Below are 18,573 nucleotides of genomic sequence, written 5' to 3' on the forward strand. Positions count from 1 at the left end.
GGAAGAGAAGAGCTGCTAGAGTCCAGACCTATGCATAAGGAGGTAAAGAAGGAATAGGGGGATGGTTGCCAGTATGCTCCGGTCAACCATTCAGAATGGTACAAGATGGCAGCCACACCCAGGGTACTGCTGCTCCAAATTTCTGACTATAAATGTTGGGTGCCAAAGCACCTACAGTGGAGCACCCATGGGGACACTCCTCAAAAAAAGTGTGCTTTGATTTCTCTTCTGAAATAAGAAACGTATGTAAAATGCTTTTTGTGAATGTTCAGGAAGGGATGTGGTGGGAATACCAATTATACAACCACATCACACTAGGAACAGAGGCCAAGCTGTGGAAGACCCAGCTCCTTGAGCAGTTAACAACAGTGGTTACGCTTTGCGATGGAGTCTCTCAAGTGGTTTTGTGGCTAATGGTTTGTGGGAACTGCTTTGTCATCCTGTACATGTTTCTTTGCCTCATTCTCATTCTGAGGAATTTATGGGCTTTAAATCCATTTACACAGGGACACATTTGGTTGTTACTTGCAACATTTAATCTAAATGTTAAAAAAAGGTGAAAAACATAAGCTTTCATGGGACACAGCTGGAAATCTCCAAATAATCAGGCACAACAAAGTGAAAGCTTAACAATAAAAGCTGGTGCACCATCTGAGCTCAGTCAGGCAAAAATATAATAATTCTCTTCAGCAAGTTTTTTTTAAAATTTGATTGCTATTTCCTCTACAGATGTATATCTTTGGAATCAGATCAAGAGTGCAGGGAGTTTATCAGCTTCTTTGCATTTTTTACATCTTAACAGTTAAGATACTAAATTCTAAAAAGTTAAGACAGAACCAAGGGCAACTGGGTCTGCAGTCCATGCCCCTAAATTTCCCGACAATACAGACTGGGCTAAATTGAAAAACTACTGTGCACACCGCCTCATAGCATCTCAGAAACTCAAGTGATTTTTTTAACTATCACACACCTGATCATTTCCAGGGACTTCAGCTGAAATCTTCCTGACACTTGTTCACCCCTAGAGTTCAGTTCTGTGGGCATCAAGAACATTTTAGCAGATCACAGAACTTTCATGGTGCAGACAAAAGGAGAAAAGTGGTCCACCCCCAGGTCCACATTTTTACATCATTTAGATCTTCATAGACAAACATCAAAAATGCTGCATTTACTCTGAACATAAGACACAAAAGCAAACTGCCAAGTAAAGCAGTTGTGCATTTATGCAGCTAACCATGCCTAACAAAGGTCCACTCTCTTCAGTAACAAAAACATCTGGATGGACTTCAGAAGCCAGACACATTATATTAATCCATCCAGGAGATAATCTAGATAGGAAAGGTAAGATTCACATTGGAAGATAAATCCAGAGAGAAATTCAGGCAATTGCTGACATGTAGGAATCCAGGAGCAGCAAACCACGATAATTACAATCCAAAGACTGCAAATCACTGAAACAAAGAACAGGTGACTTATCACAACCCCATCAAGTCATCCAGAGATTTCTATTTACACAGTTTCACCTCAATCTTGCCTGAGTAACCATAAGCCAATTACCCTTCATCCAACAACCTAATTCAGTCAGACACTGGCCTTGCAAGTGAATTGTAGAATTTAGCTCTGAGGAAAAGCTGATGTAGAGCACCGTATCTTTGGCGTGCTGTTAAATTTGCTTCCACAGAGAGGTGTAGTATTGGGGTCACATTGTTATTCCATAGTTCACTGCCACTGAAAAGCCTGTTAAATACTATACTTTCTATATAGCCCTACAATATGCCTATGCACAATACCAGATACATGGATGCCCAAACAAAAACAAAGCAGCAGGTTTTCAGTTCGTCTGTAACTATATTGTTTGAGAGCAGGACTGGGAGCCAGGAACTTCTATCTTCTAATCCCAGCAATGCAATAATTTTCTTCACCACCTTAACCTTTTTGTGATTCACTTTTCCCATTTTTGAACTACAGCTTGCTTCTCAAATGCCAAACTACATCCTCTGCATTTGGTCCTAAAAGCCCACTACTTTTGCCCAAACTTGAATCATACATTACCTGTGACTACTTCCACTAACTGATCTTCATGTTTCCCATAATGTAGCTGCAGTTTAGACAGAACACATAACTACATGCCTAATAAAAAAGTTACTATAGAACAAATACTGTCATCAGCGCCAACTAAGAAGGCACCGATTGTGTCTGTGCTGACAGGCTGAACGGCAGCACTGGAGCAAGAGGCAGCAGCATTGAGCTAGTTGGTGCCAAGTCGGCGTGTGGCTTTGTGGGTGTCAATGGTGCCAACTTGTTGTGGTGGGTGCCTGTTTTAAAGCTCACCCAGGATGGGTGCTTAGCCCCTCAGGTTCTCTCAGTATCTGACAAACCCAGTGCCAACAGTGTTGGAGATGGCTTTTTGATATGAGTGCGCTTCTTACCCAGGGATTCAGCCCAGGAAGTCAATGTGACCATTTCACAGGGAGGGCGTAAGTAGAGTCCCTTGAACTTGAACTCATGGGAGCTGCCCTTTCTGAGGCTGCTGATGGAGAGGGTTGCCTTGGAGGAGTGCTCTGAATTAGAAGCAGGCTGGAGAGAACTTTCCTTGTGAAGTAATTTAAGTTGAAGCTCTCTACCCTTTTGGGTTCTGGCTGTGAGCTTCTTGCAGTGGGGACACTTAACTAGTATGTGTACCTTACCTAAGCAACAGACACACTGCACATGGTCATCAGAAATTGGTATTGACAGCCTATACATAAGAGGCACTTCTTAAACCCTGGAGACTCGGGCGTGGGCACCATGGAGAAGTCATAAGAGAGAGAAAATATTTTTCTTCATAATATAACAAAGAACAATTAACAAAAAACTAACTCTAGTCTAAAGGAGTAATGAACTGAGAAGGGAACTCTAACTACTGAACTAATACAAGCCTGAGGGAGGGTGCCACATTCCAACTGAAGCCAAAGGCAGTTGGGAAGGAACTGAGGTGATGGTAGGCTGCACATGATTATTAATGTCTCTGAACAGCATGGATTGGCTGCCAGTTCATGCAGCTTATCGAGGGCACTGCTAGCATAAATCTCCAATTAGAAACGCAGGGTTACACACACACACCTCTAACGCGGAGCATCCATAAGGACACCCCTCAAAGAATCATAGAACACTAGGACTGGAAGGGGCCTCGAGAGGCCATTGAGTCCAGTCCCCTGCCCCGACGGCAGGACCGACCACTATCTACACCATCCCTGACAGACATCTATCTAATCTGTTCTTAAATATCTCCAGCGAGGGAGATTCCACAACCTCCCTTGGCAACTTATTCCAGTACTTGACCACCCTGACAGTTAGGAACTTTTTCCTAATGTCCAACCTAAACTTCCCTTGCTGCAGTTTAAGTCCATTGCCTGTTGTTCTCTCCTCAGAGGCCAAGAAGAACAAGTTTTCTCCCTCCTCCTTATGACACCCTTTAAGATATCTGAACACCGCTATCATGTCCCCCCTCAATCTTCTTTTTTCCAAGCTAAACAAGCCCAATTCTTTCAGCCTTTCTTCATAAGTCATGTTCTCCAGACCTTTTAGCATTCTAGTTGCTCTTCTCCGGACCTTCTCTAATTTCTCCACACTCATTCACATTTTACAACCGAGTCATAATCTAGATCTCCTGATATTCAGAATTTTGTGAGTGGTCTACCAAGCCAGCCTCCTTCTCTCACAAAGAAATATTTGAGATGATGTTATTCCTGTTTTCCTAAATATGCATTCCCATATAATAAGAAAATGTTACTTAAAAGAAATATGTCATCTTAATTATGTCTGGACTAGCTTATTATCTTTTGACTCTGAAGACATTGGAGTTGTATACTCACTTATTGAATATATTTGGATATTGTATGTGTTGAATGACTCTCCCACTGTAGGTCAGAAACATTCCTAAGGTGTATATTTTTTTCAAATGAAGCATAAACCCTCCAAACTTCATGATATACAGGAGCGAGATACAATTTTAGAATTATATATACATAACATATTTCATTTCTTTTACTGCTGAATAAATTCTAGTAAAGTGATTATAAGTGATTATATAACATATTAAATATGTTTGTTTGCACAGAAATTAGTCTCCAGATGTTAACATAGTTACAAAATCTAAGTTTTTATATCTTGCAACTTGAGGGTTATTCTAATGACAGAATTGACAAAAACAAGTCAAAGGCAAAATGTTTCTACTTAACACAGATTTCATGTTTCCTGGCATGTTGGTGCCAGCATTCTAGAGAGACAAGGTGAGTGAAGTAATAGTTTTTATTAATTCAACTTATGTAAGTGACGCCCAACTTTGAGCTCCAAAGAGCTATCATTCAGGTCTTGGAGATATAGGACGGGTGTGTCTACCAGTGCACCACCATTGCAGTGAACCTGGTGAAAACTCTATGTGAAAGGGAGAGACCTTGCTCACTGGCAGAATAAAACCACCTCCAATTCGATGTCATGCTGTACATACAAGCGCTTGTTTTGGTTTGACTTATGTTGCTTGGGGGTTTTTTACTCACACTCACAAGCAACAAGAGTTACGCTAACATGGACTGTAGTATAGATGTACTCTCAAAGGGACAGAGCCAAACACAAGGTGGAAAAGATTGTTTAGTAAAAACAATTAACATGTATTTCAAGGGACCTTTCAATGTGAACTGGCCTGTTAATACCTCTCTGGTCATAAGGATGTGGGGGGAAAAGAAGTGAGGTGGAAAAGCCAGTTAGTGGGCCGTGATATTATTGCATCATTATCATCATCATCATCCTTTACGCCTACTGGAGTGTAGAGCTGTGTCTACACGTGCACGCTACTTCGAAGTAGCGGCACTAACTTCGAAATAGCGCCCGTCGCGGCTACACGCGTCGGGCGCTATTTCGAAGTTAACTTCGACGTTAGACGGCAAGACGTCGAAGTCGCTAACCCCATGAGGGGATAGGAATAGCGCCCTACTTCGACGTTCAACGTCGAAGTAGGGACAGTGTAGACGATCCGCATCCCGCAACGTCGAAATTGCTGGGTCCTCCATGGCGGCCATCAGCTGGGGGGTTGACAGACGCTCTCTCCAGCCCCTCAGCTCACTGGTGGCCGCGTGGAGCGGCCCCTTAAAGGTCCCCTCCCCCTCCCTGCCTCTGTAGGAAGCTGAGGGAACGTGCAGGCTGCAGCCTGCACACACGGCCAGCCTACACCACCCTCAGCCCCACAGAGCTGCGATGGACGCCCGGCAGCCCCCCCAGCGCCCCCAGGGGACCCCCCCCAAGGGGAGCCAGGGGAGCCAGGGCAGCCAGCCCAGCCAGAGGGGCAGCCAGGCTGGGAAGCGGCAGCGGGGCCCCTCCTGGACGGAGGCCGAGCTGCGGGACCTGCTGGGGCTCTGGAGCGAGGAGGAGGTGCTCCAGATAATGGGGAGCAAGAGGCGGAACGCGGATGCGTTCGCTCGGCTGGCCGATGGCCTGGCTGCCCGGGGTCACCCTGCCCGCACTCCTGACCACGTTAGGAGTAAGGTCAAGGAGCTGCGGCAGGGTTACTCCCGGGCCCGGGATGCGGCCAGCCGATCTGGGGCCGCCCCCGTCACTTGCCCCTTTTACAGGGAGCTCAGGGACATCCTGGGCTCCCGGCACACCTCCTCCCCTCCAGCCACCCTTGACACCTCGGCTGACGACCCCCAGCAGGCCCTGCACCCGGAGTCCGCCCCGGAGGCAAGCCCCGCACACCGGGGGCCCCCCCCGGAGGCAACCCCCGGGACATGGCGGCAGGAGGAGGAGGAGGAGGAGGAGGGGGGCTCCTCCTATGCAGAATCCAGCCTGCAGATCCTCCTCCTGCCATCCCGGAGCAGCAGCAGGGCCTCCGACCCCCGGGGTTCTCCGGACGGTGGGAGCAGACCCACAGGTAGGTACCCCTCTCTGGTGGACACCCCTGGGCTTGAGGGGCGGGGGTAAGAGATATGTGTCCTGGGCCCCCCACATGCTCACATTGCCATGGCCCCAAGGACACCAGGGCCATGGCCCTCACAGCACTGCAGCCATCAGCCTGTGCCCCCCCCCCACCCCGCATGACAGTGCCATGCCCCATCCCCGGCCCAGGGGGGAGCGGAATCTCGAGGGGCCCCCGGGAGGAGGGGGTGGGACACCCCACAGCAGCAGCATGTGATGGAGTGGGGGGAGTGCCAAAGGGAGACTCAGGCTACATATGAGCCACAAGAGCCGAAGAGCTCCCAGGGCCAAAGGAGGATCCTGGCGCTACAGCTGGCAGGTGACACCTCTGCCATGAACAAACAGGAGGGAGGAGCCGAGCTGGCTTGGAATTGGGGGGCGAGGGCGGGGGCCACAGGTAGAGGCTAGGGGAAGGGAGAGCTGGTAGGCAGCCAGCCTGAGGAGGGGGAAAGCTGCATCCCAGAGGGGCCCCCCTTGGGGTCTTCTCCCCATGACGGGTTGGAAGGACTGTCTCTTCCGACAGCTGGTGCTGTCACTCCTGCCAGAAACTGGCCATCTGTGGCCGAAGAAACCTCTCCTGCTCTCAGACCCTGCGGGGTGAAGTGAGAGTCGCTCCCACCAGGGGACGGGGTGCAGGGCAGGGGGACCCCTGAACCCCATCCATCACAGCAGCATCTCCCGGGGACGGGGATGGGGAACCTGCAGCACAGGGCTGGGGGGACAAAGGCCACGGCTCGGGGCCCACACTAACGCCTGTCTCCATTCTTCTTCCCCCCCTCCTCTCCTGTGTCCTGCACCTGCACCATCAGAAGGACCGGAAGAGAGCGCCGGCGAGGCGTCAGTCGTCCCGGAGAGCCCTCCGGGACCATCGCTCCAGGGCAGCCCCTCGGCCGAGGACCGACCGGCCCCGCGGCGGGCTAGATGGCGGACCCCGCGCCTACAACCGCCGCTGGCGACGGACCCCCAGCTGCTGGCCATCCTCCGTCGGCAGCTGGAGGTCACGGAGCAGCACCTCCAGCTGCAGGAGTGGGCGCTGGCCTGGCGCCAGGAGGCATGGGGGGCCTACATGCAGACATTTAACCGCCTGGTGGACTACCTGGCCCCCCATGCCGCGCCGGCCGAACCATCGCCCGCCCTGCCCGCTCCTGCAGCCCCACCACCAGCTGCTCCGCCCATCGCCGGCCCGTCCGCCGTCGCCCCGCCACCCACCCGCAAAGGCCAGAGCGCCGAGGGACCCCTGGAGCCACCTGACACTCGCCGGCCCCCATACCTTCCAGTCCAGCCAGCTCCCACCCAGCCACGGACCAGGCTGCAAGCGCGGCAGGGCTCCCGGCCGGCCATGCCCAGTGCCGGGCTATAGGGGCGAGGGGCCCGGGACGTGGCCCCCCCCCTTGTATATAGTTGGACCCTGTTTTTTTGGTCCCCCCGTTTGCCCCGTCCCCCCCCATGTAAATAGTTCTCCCCTTTATCCTCCCTTGTTTTCTTTTTATTATTTATGGCACACAGTTGTTTCTTTGCATTGTTTTATTTTTGTACATATTGCTTTTGTTGAACATTTGTACCTAGTTTTCTGTTTGTGGTTCACACATTTATTTACATCCAAAAAAAAAAAAGGTTTGGAAAGAAAAAAAAAAAATTTACGTTCAGCCACAAGTGCGTGCTGTCATTTGTCCAGGACAAGTGGGAGGGGGGGCGGTGGGGTGCTCCATGGTGTGGGCGTTGGGGCAAGAGTGTGGGGGAGGAAGGGGCGGGCAGTAGGGGGCCTGGGCAGAGTTCACCCCACGGCCTGTTCGTCGAAGTGGGCCCGCAGGGCCTCCCGGACCCGGGTCCCCTCGGGGTCCACCTGCTGACTGGGGGCAGCAGGTGGCTGGACGTGTGCCCTGCCGGCCTCCGCAGCCCAGCCCTGGAGAAAGGTCTTCCCCTTGCTCTTGACCAAATTGTGCAGGGCGCAGCAGGCACCCACAATCTGGGGGATGTTGTTGAGGCCCGCATCCAGGCGGGTCAGGAGACATCTCCAGCGTCCCTTCAGGCGGCCAAATGAGCGCTCCACCACCTGGCGCGCATGGTTCACGCGCTGGTTGAAGCGCTCCTGGCTAGCCGAGAGATGGCCCGTGTAGGGGTGCATGAGCCACGGCCGGAGGGGGTAGGCCGCATCTGCGATGACGCAGAAGGGCATGGTGGTGTCCCTCAGAGGGATCTCCCGCTGGGGGATGTAGGTCCCCGCCTCCAGCCGGCGGCACAGGCCCGAGTTCCGGAAAACCGGGGCGTCGTGGGTGCTGCCAGGCCAGCCCACGTAAATGTCCTGGAAACGTCCCCGGCTGTCCACCAAGGCCTGCAGGACAACAGAATGGTAGCCCTTGCGATTGAGGTATCGTCCGCCACTGTGATGCGGGGCGCAGATGGGGATGAGAGTCCCATCCAGAGCCCCGAAGCAGTTGGGGAAGCCCAGGGTGGCAAAGGCGGCGATGGTGGCATCTGGGTCCCCCAGCCTCACGAGCCTGTGCAGGAGCATGGCGTTGATGGCACGCACGACCTGCAGAGAAAGCACATGGGACAGCCCCAATGAGGGGTGAGCAGGGTGTGCGTGGCCCTGCCCTGCCCTGCCCTGCCCTGCCCTGCTCTGGCCCCCCTGCTCTGGCCCCCCTGCCCTGGCCTCCCCCCGTGGGTTCGCTTACCTCCATGAAGACAGCCCCGACGGTGGCCTTTCTGACACCAAACTGCTGGCCCACGGATCGGTAGCTGTCCGGAGTGGCCAGCTTCCAGACAGCGATGCCGACCCGTTTCTGCACTGTGAGGGCACGTCGCATGACAGTGTCCTGGTGCCTGAGTGCGGGGGTGAGCCACTGGCACAGCTCCAGGAATGTCTGGCGGGTCATCCTGAAGTTCCTGAGCCAGTGGTCGTCGTCCCACTCCCCAAGCACCAGCCGCTCCCACCAGTCGGTGCTGGTGGGGTAGCTCCACAGCCATCGGCGTGTGAGGCGGGGGGTGGAGCGGGGTGCTGCAGGGGTAGAGGTTGAGCCCTGCTGCCCTTGGGGCATCTCCTCCCCTGGGGCAAGGAGGTGCTCAGCTGCCTCCCACATGGCATGGGTCAGGGCAAGCCCTGCTCCTGCTGGGAGGGCTGGGTGGACCTCTAGCTGCTGCTGCTGCTGCTGGGGGCCCATGACTTCGGCGCCCGGGGTCTGTGTGCCTATGGCTCCTCAGACCGCGTGCTGTGCAGGCTGAGTGTGTCTGGGAGGGGCCCTTTAAGGGAGCGGCTAGCTGTTGCCCCGGAAGCGCTAGTCTGCCCTGTGACCCTCTCTGCACCTGTGCCTGGCATCCCTATTTCGATGTGTGCTACTTGGGCGCGTAGACGTTGCCTCGCTGCGCCTATTTCGATGTTGGGCTGCGCAACGTCAAAGTTGAACATCGACGTTGCCGGCCCTGGAGGACGTGTAAACGCTATTCATCGAAATAGCCTATTTCAATGTCGCAACATCGAAATAGGCTACTTCGATGTAGGCTTCACGTGTAGACGTAGCCTAGGGCAGCAACAAAGGTCCTCTGCTTCTGTCTCTCACTGCCAGCCTCACAAAAGTGCCCCAAGTGTGATTCATGCTCTCCCTTTCTACTTCAACGGTCCAGTGCCATGTTGTCTTGGGTTGGCCTTGTTTCCGCTTCCCTTCAGGAGCCCAGTGCACAGCAGTCTTTGTGAGGAAGCTTCTGTCTTTCCTTAGTATGCGCCCAATCCATCTCCAGCATCTTTTCACAGCGATGGAGGCCATGTCATCTTGCTTGCACCATGCAAGCAGGCTTAGATTTAAATTGTTCTTGGCCAAAAAAATACAAAGGATCATCCGAAGGCTTCCAGTGTGAAAGGTCAACAATTTACCGAGGTCATCCTCTGTCACCCGCCAGCATTCTGATACATATAATAACATTGATAGGACACAGCTCTGATAAAACTTGTGGATGCTGTACTGTGATGACTTTCATTCAGTATTCAGACTCATGAAGACATTTCTGGCATTACTGAGTCTGCTCTGAATATTACTTCTGACACCTCCATCTTGTCTGATGAGACTACCCAAGTATGTAAAGCCTTCTGTGGCAGGAAGGTCATGGCCATTGATCTTGACTGACGCTTGTGCCTCCATGTTTAGGGTCATGACTACTGTTTTCTTCTGGCTAACTCTTACTCCGACCCATTTTCTGAAGGTGCAGAATCTTCTCTTGCATATGGCGAAGCATATGGGACAGCAACTCAGCAAAATCGAGCTCCTCTAGTGTGGTGAAGATGGACCATCTTAAGCCTCTTGGCTTATCTTCTATTGTACGCCACATAACGCAGTGTATCACTAAGTTTAAAAGCATCAGAAACATGATGCATCCCTGCCTTACTCCAAGACAAAATTACTGCAATATACCATAAATCCAGTGTCTGGTACAGGCTAGCAAAATTATGAATTTACACTTGCAGGTGGGTTTCCTTTGATGATGATGACAACAGAGGTTGAAGTGACATTAGAGGAGGTTTTGGAGTTAATTGATAAGCTGAATAGTAACAAGTCTCCAGGACCAGATGGTATTCACCCAAGGGTTCTGAAAGAACTCAAATGTGAAATTGTGGAGTTAACAACAGTGGTTTGTAACCTATCCTTTAAATCCGGTTCGGTACCCAATGACTGGAAGACGGCCAATATAACGCCAATATTTAAAAAAGGCTCTAGAGGAGACCCTGGCAATTATAGACCGATAAGTCTAACCTAAGTACCAGGCAAATTAGTAGAAACAATAGTAAAGAATAAAATTGCAAGGCACGTAGAAGAGCACGAATTGTTGGGCAACAGTCAGCATGGTTTCTGCAGAGGGAAGTCGTGTCTAACTAATCTATTAGAATTCTTTGAAGGGGTTAATAAACATGCAGACAAGGGGCACCCAGTGGACTTAATATACCGAGATTTCCAGAAAGCCTTTGACACAGTCCCACACCAAAGGCTTTTATGTAAATTAGGCGGTCATGGGATAGGAGGAAAGATCCTTTCATGGATCGGGAATTGGTTAAAAGACAGAAAACAAAGGGTGGGAATAAATGGTAAATTTTCACAATGGAGGGGGGTAACTAGTGGTGTTCCCCAGGGGTCAGTCCTGGGACCGATCCTGTTCAACTTGTTCATCAATGATCTAGAAAATGAGGTAAGCAGTGAGGTGGCAAAGTTTGCAGATGACACCAAGTTGTTCAGGACAGTCAAAACCAAAAGGGATTGTGAAGAACTACAAAAAGATCTCAGCAAACTGAGTAATTGGGCAGCAAAATGGCAAACGAAATTTAATGTGGGTAAGTGTAAGGTAATGCACATTGGAAAAAATAACCCAAATTACACGTACTACATGATGGGGTCAAATTTAGCTACGACAGATCAGGAAAGGGATCTTGGAGTTATAGTGGATAGTTCTCTGAAGACATCCGCGCAGTGTGCAGTGGCAGTCAGTAAAGCAAATAGGATGTTAGGAATTATTAAAAAAGGGATAGATAATAACACAAAAGATATCATACTTCCCCTATATAAAACTATGGTACGCCCACATCTTGAGTACTGCGTGCAGATGTGGTCTCCTCACCTCAAAAAAGATATATTGGCATTAGAAAAGGTTCAGAAAAGGGCGACTAAGATGATTAGGGGTTTGGAAAGGGTCCCATATGGGGAGAGGCTAGAGAGACTGGGACTTTTCAGTCTGGAAAAGAGGCGATTGAGGGGCGATATCATAGAGGTATATAAAATCATGAATGGTGTGGAGAAAGTGAATATAGAAAAATTATTTACCTTTTCCCATAATACAAGAACTAGGGGACACCAAATGAAATTGATGGGTAGTAGGTTCAAAACTAATAAAAGGAAATTTTTCTTCACACAGCGCACAGTCAACCTGTGGAACTCCTTGCCGGAGGAGGCTGTGAAGGCCAGGACTCTATTAGGGTTTAAAAAAGAGCTCGATAAATTTTTGCAGGTTAGGTCCATAAATGGCTATTAGCCAAGGGTAAAGTATGGTGCCCTGGCCTTCAGTACAAGGGCAGGAGATGGATGGCAGGAGATAAATCACTTGATCATTGTCTTCTGTTCTCCTTCTCTGGGGCACCTGGCATTGGCCACTGTCGGCAGACGGCATACTGGGCTGGATGGACCTTTGGTCTGACGCAGTATGGCCATTCTTATGTTCTTATGAGGTTACATACAGAATGCTCATTTTGTATATATATGCTGAACAATCTGTTCCAGCTTATATCTAGCTGTAACTCTCTCATACATCCATCTATGGATAGAACAAGTGTGGCTGGGCCAAGTCAGCTCACTCAGGCTTCTGCAGCTTGGGCTTCCAGGGTGAAAAATGCTGTGCAGAGGTTTGGTCTCAGGCTGAAACCCAAGCTCTGGGACTGTGTGAGGGTGGAAACTCCCAGAACTCAAGCTCTAGCCTGAACATCTACCAAGCAATCTTTAATTCCATACTTCTGTGAGCCTGAGTCAGCTGACCCAGGCCAGCCATGGCCTTGCTGCAGAGCTTTAATCCTGGAGTAGATACACTTCCAGAATGTATTTCCCAGAACTAAAGAAGAGCACTATGTAAGTGTGAAAGCTAGGCTCTCTCATCAACTGAAGTTAGTCAAATATAAAATATTTCTTCACCCCACTTGTCTCATGGACTTCATATCAGAAACAGGAGAGTGGTTTATAATATTCTATAGGCTTGTCCTATTACTCCACTCTAGAAAATGTGAATGAAGTAAATGCTTTTATAATGTCTAATTTTCAGAATCAAAAGCATAGATGTTCAACAGTTTAAAAAAAAACATTAATTTTTTCCAGTAGCAATGATAAAGCTTTCAAATAGATCCACAATATTTAAAAACCTGGAATTTCTCCAAAAGAAAAAACAGACAAAACCCACGAACATTCCTGGGGAAGCAGAGGTATCTTGAAACTATGGGAAATAGAGTCTACTGGATTTCAATTTCTGGGACTGGTGGAGCAGCAGAAATTGCACGAAAAACCCTGCTTAGCCTCCATAGTCCCAGGAATGAGCATGCTCAGTACAAGGTTTAAAATTTGGGTAGATTGTAGTGGTTTTCATGGCAACAGAAGAAGGCACAATCCCTGACACCAGCGTGACTTCCCCTGCTAAATTTCAAATTTCTACTCCAAAACACAGAGGAGCTAAAACTTCTCTATGAAACAGTTTAATTTTTCTAACATGTTCAAAACAATATTTATCCCTAAGCTTGTTCTTATAAATGGCTGCATCACTGTATCTGAAACTTTAAAAAAAAAAATTCCAAAAAGGCAGCCACCTAACATGGAAAATTTCAGCATGAACTATTTACATTTGGCAAAAGTTATAAAAAACTAAAAACAGAATTTTTATAGAATATGTTGGAAAAATGTATAAAATTAGGCAGTGGTATCAGCCATGCCTATAACAACATACAGAAACACACATGCACTTGCACATAGCAAGCAGATTCTTAGCTAATGGGAGACAATTTACTACCCACTGGCTGACTGTACAGTGATATTTTATAGAATACTGTTTGATTAAAATTTGTTGAAATGTAGTGGAATAAATATCATGAACAGTTAAAAATCCTTTATCCTATAATTTGGTTTTAAAGTCAAAATCCAAGCAAGTATTTTTATGAAAGTTCAGGGGAGACAGATTGAGCTACTTCAACTCAGCAATTGAAAACTAAGTGTGCATTGAATAAAATAATTTCTAAATGCCAACTGCATCTCTTATAATGTTTCGATATGAAAAGTATAGTCTTCAAATATAGAAAAAGATAACAGTTTTATTTTGTTTCATGAAAACCTCAGGATTGTTTTTCGACATCATTAAGCCACTAGGTTTTCAAAAAATAAAACCTTTAACACCCCATTATGTGACATTTTATGAGATATGGGACAGTTTGTTTTCTGATACTCTGCCAGAAATCAAGGTAAAGTGTCTAGCAAAAACCGAGTCCATTTTTTTCATGTTCTTTTTTGACCCGAGAGGCTAGTCAAAATTCAGGGTTTTGGGGATGTTTCTATGAGAAGTAAGTAAGAATGGGATCTAGTATTTTTTTATCCAATCTTGGTTATTTTCAAAGAATATATAAAGTCCTGCCTATGAATAGGGAAGGAAACAAAAACAAAAGGAGCAGTTTCTTAGCTTACTGATTTCTCCCTCCCCTCAAGCTTTTTACCTGATAGCAGAATCAAACACTCTCTCAAGCTTTTTTCCAGAATTATACTTCTTTCAGGCTCTCACTTGGCTTTCTTGATTTTCCCTCTCTGCTCTCATCTGTTCTTAGTTTCTGTGGGATCTTTCTTCCTACATAAAAAACTCTACCCAAAACACTCCTCAGCCAAAACCTCAGGGTGGGTTCATGTACATCTTTGTTTTCTGAAATGGGGGACTGTGTTAATAACTATGACAACTGAAAGTTAAGTACACAGTTAGCTATCTCAAAAGAGATTGTAACTCAACCCACAAAATTTCACTAAAGTCATAACATTTTTTCTTTGAATATCTACAATAAAAAAGTAGTAGTATACATCGAGTATCTGCTATCTAATTGTATATCAACTGTACATTCTTAACTTGCAGGATTTCCAGAATAATTCACTTCCTATATACACAAAAATTATACAAATAAAGGCAGAGTTGGTCAAAATGTTTACCATCAAATAAATTTCTACAATGAGTACATTTTGCACATAGCCTATGTACAAATATTCAAAGAAAATGTGGGTGAGAAATAGAAGAACAAAATTGCCCAGGTTCAATACGAGATCTAGTGCAATACATCTTGAGATATGACTGATCAGTTAGGTTAATAAGCAGATATAGCTACATTGATTAATACTGGCTAAAAATTGTGCATCCTGTGCAATATAATTAGGTCAAATTAATTCCCACTTTGGATGCAAATAGATCAACCACAGAATTTTTCAGTCAACCTACACACTGCCTTTCAGACAGGTGGATTAACTACATCATTGGAAAAAAAAAACAGTTTTGTCAATGTAAGATGCATCCACGATGCAAAGCTACAGTGGCCCAGTTACAGTGCCACATAATGTATATAATCAGTGTATGCTCATGACAACAGTGCTTAACTAAACTCAGGATTTGGTGCATTGATTAGGTCACAACACAGATTCTCAACTCTCTCCAGCAGCTGTGAAACTACAACGGAGGCTCTCTTTCTCAAGTTCCACATACGCAGAACTTGGGTAAAACTCTACACCACAAAGAAACTTCGAAAGGGGGGACATCGAAAAACAAAATCGAAATAAGGGATTTCGAAATAGTGCAGCTACACACACAAAACGGATCACTGTACCGATCCGCTATTAAGAAAGAACCCCCCTCACGCTTTGAAAGGGAGCGTCCACAAGGAACACGGGCTCTTTCAAAATAAGCAGCTAGGAAACACCACACAGGGGGTCACATGGCTGACAAGCCCTTTCGGGTCCCACAGCCAGCAGCCACATTAAAGGGCCCCTCCCGAACACACCCACCCTGCACACACAGAGCACCGCAGAGCAGCACACAGCACTGCGTGTACCATGCTCCAAGAACAGGAGGAGAATGGAGCAACTGCAGCTGCTCAAGGCCAATGTCTCCACCCACACCAGGACCCAGGTGGTGATTGCCATCCTGGGTGTGGTGGATGCCCTGGGGCCCCCCTGCTCAGCCACTGGGTTCCTGTAGGCCCTGGCAACCGGGCAACCACCGCTCCCCATTCTCTGTCCCTCACAGCGCCTCTGGAGCCACCCCAGCAGTGGGGACTAGTGGGAGAGGCTGGTACTGGGCCAGTGGGACGATGAAAGGTGGCTCAAGAACTTCAGAATGAGAAAGCAGACATTCATGGAGCTGTGTCAATGGTTCACACATGCCCTGCAGCACATGGACGCCCGCATGCGGCCCACGATCGCAGTCGAGAAGCATGTGGGGATCGCCCTCTGGAAGCTCGCCACCCCAGACAGCCACCGTTCAGTGGGATACCAATTCGGGGTGGGCAAGGCCACCGTCAGAGCTGTCCTCCTGGAGGTAAGTCAGACCAGGGCCCCACACCCACCCTGGGAAGGGGGGGCCCCAGGTGGGGGGCCTGCAGAGGTAGGGGCAGGGGGCCCCCTCATGTGCAAGCCCCATGTCGGTGCCCCCATTCTACAGGTGGTCTGGGCCATCAATTGCATCATCCTGAGGAGGGCCATCTGCCTTTTTTGAGGTGAGGAGACCACATCTGCATGCAGTACTCAAGATGTGGGCGTACCATAGTTTTATATAGGGGAAGTATGATATTCTTCGTCTTATTCTCTATCCCTTTTTTAATAATTCCTAATATCCTATTTGCTTTACTGACTGCCACTGCACACTGCGAGGATGTTTTCAGAGAACTATCCACTATAATTCCAAGATCCCTTTCCTGATCTGTTATATCTAAATTTAACCCCATCACAATTGCCCCCATCACAGGGAGTTTCTGATGCCTGAATGCATGGCTGGACGTCAGCCTGTCCAACGTCCCCGGGGTGGGTCGCAGCCTGTTGTGCTCCACACAATATAGTGAAGGGCCAGCATGAGCGCTACATGCCAGGGTGGGCTACAGACTGCAGCCCCAGCTATGAGCAGCCACCCATGGCCCAGTGCCACCAAGCACATCGCGATGGGGTTAGGGTGTGAGAAGCCCTCCGGGAGGCCTTCGAGTGGGAGCCACACGGACCTCCACCTGGCACTCCGGCTCACACCCACCCTGCAGCACGGCCCCCCCACAGGCAGAGGGCACTGGGTGCACAAAAACAGGGTTTAATAACTGGGGGCCAACTATATACATGTAAATGAACAGCTCTGGAAAATATGGTGTGGGGTCTTCCTAACTGGGAGCTAAATATGGGGAGATGCGGGGAGAACTATATACAATGAGGCAGGGGCATGCCCCTGTGGCCAGGGCCACAGGCATAGGGAGGCTAGCGCCCCACGAGGTTGGGGGGAAGAAGCCCCTACTGCCCTGGGTGCAGGGCCCATGTCGGGGCCAGGAGGGGCCTGGAAGGATGAGGAGGTGGGATCAGCCAGGGGCTAAGGGACGGGGTGGGCTGGGTGAGGTGGGGGGACGGGTGCTGGGGGGTGCTGGGGGGGGGAGATCCTCCCCCAGGCTCACACTGGCAATCAGCCAGCAGCCCAGGGCAAGCCGGGCGGACAGGGTGAGGATGGGTGGAATAAAGGCAGTGAGTTGGGGGGCAGCAGGAGCAGGTGCGGGGCAGCAGGGGGGACCAGCGGGGGGCCAGCCATCGGAGGGCTGCAGCCACCTCGGCCCAGACCTCCGTGTCCACCAGGTCCTGTCCTCCTGCTCCATCTGCAGCCACTCTTGGAGCATGGTGGTCTGCTCCCAGATGGCTGCAGTGTGGGCCTCCACTGCCTGCTGAGGGTCATAACGGTGGTGCCGTCAGGCCCCCTCGGGCTGGGCAGGCGGCAGCCTGAGAAATGGAGAGGAGGTTTCTCTGGCTCCATCGGATGGTGGTGTGGGTGTGGTCTGGCCCTCAGAGGATGATGCTGTGGAGACACAAGGGGGAGAGAGGCCACCCGTCAGGGCTGTCGCCTGGGCCCGGAGGCTCCGCCCGTGCCATCCGCACCATGCCCAGACCATCCCCCGAGGTGGTGCCTCCCTTGCTGACCCCCCCGCTCCCATGTGCTTCCTGGGATCTCATCTGTGGGGCAACCGCTGGTGGCAGGCTGGCCCCCACATCTCTTCCCTGTCGGGAGGGCAGGGTGCTGTCCATGGGTGTGGGTGCTGGTGGCACCGGGGATGGGGCTGGGACGGGGCAGGGGACTGTGAGATAGGTCCCCCCTCCGGACCACCCGATCCACCTGTTTACCTACCTGGGGCTCCGGAGAACAGTTCCAGGGACACCAGCCTCGAGGGGGCCTGGCTGGAGGTACCGGAGCTAATGGCAATCATGAGCGGCCCCCACTCCTCTGAGTCACTCCTTGGCTCTACTGGTGGCTCGAGGGTCCCAGCTGGTCGTGTGGGTCCGTCTCCTGGTTGGTGTTGGGGGGCCCGCCTGTGTCGACCACCGCTGACAGCTCAGGGATGTCCTTCAGGCCAAGGAGCTGTTCCAATGCCTGGTAATGTGGGCACCTCATGCTGGCCCCTGCCCCCGATCACCTGTGGGCATTCCTGGCCTGGCCATAGGCCTGCCTCCGCTCCTTCACCTTCGATCGGACCTGAGCAGCCGTGCACTGGGGGTGTCCCCGCCTCTGCAGCCCCAGTGACAGCTGCTCAAAGGCAGCTGCATTGTGGGGCCACCCAGTGCTATGGAGCAGCACCTCTTCCTCCGCCCAGAGGCCGAGGAGGTCTTTTACCTCGCCCTCTGTCCAGGAGGGGCCCCTCCTTTTCTGGCCCTGGCTGTCCTCTGGTGAGCCCTTGGGCTGGGAGGTGGGGGCCTCCTGGGGGTCCCTGGAGTATGGGGGGGCTCACCATCCAGCTGGTGAGCTGTGTGGTAATGTCTGTCTGGGCTGCTGGAGCGTGTGCCAGGCAGCGCTCGTGCTCCTCAGGGCCTGGGCATGCTCTCAGCTTCATGCATGGGGTTTCCAGGGCTGTGAGTCTTT

At 50.2% G+C, this 18,573-nt stretch overlaps 1 protein-coding gene across 2 annotated transcripts in view; it reads right to left on the bottom strand.

Moving 5' to 3' along the window:
• The window catches only part of BCKDHB (branched chain keto acid dehydrogenase E1 subunit beta), a 271,499-nt gene that overhangs the window by 140,331 nt on the left and 112,595 nt on the right, over positions 1 to 18,573 (bottom strand). The gene's annotated exons all lie outside the window — the stretch shown is intronic.

This window comes from Carettochelys insculpta, chromosome 3 (genome assembly GCF_033958435.1).
Source record: "Carettochelys insculpta isolate YL-2023 chromosome 3, ASM3395843v1, whole genome shotgun sequence".
NCBI classification, from domain to species: Eukaryota; Metazoa; Chordata; order Testudines; family Carettochelyidae; genus Carettochelys; species Carettochelys insculpta.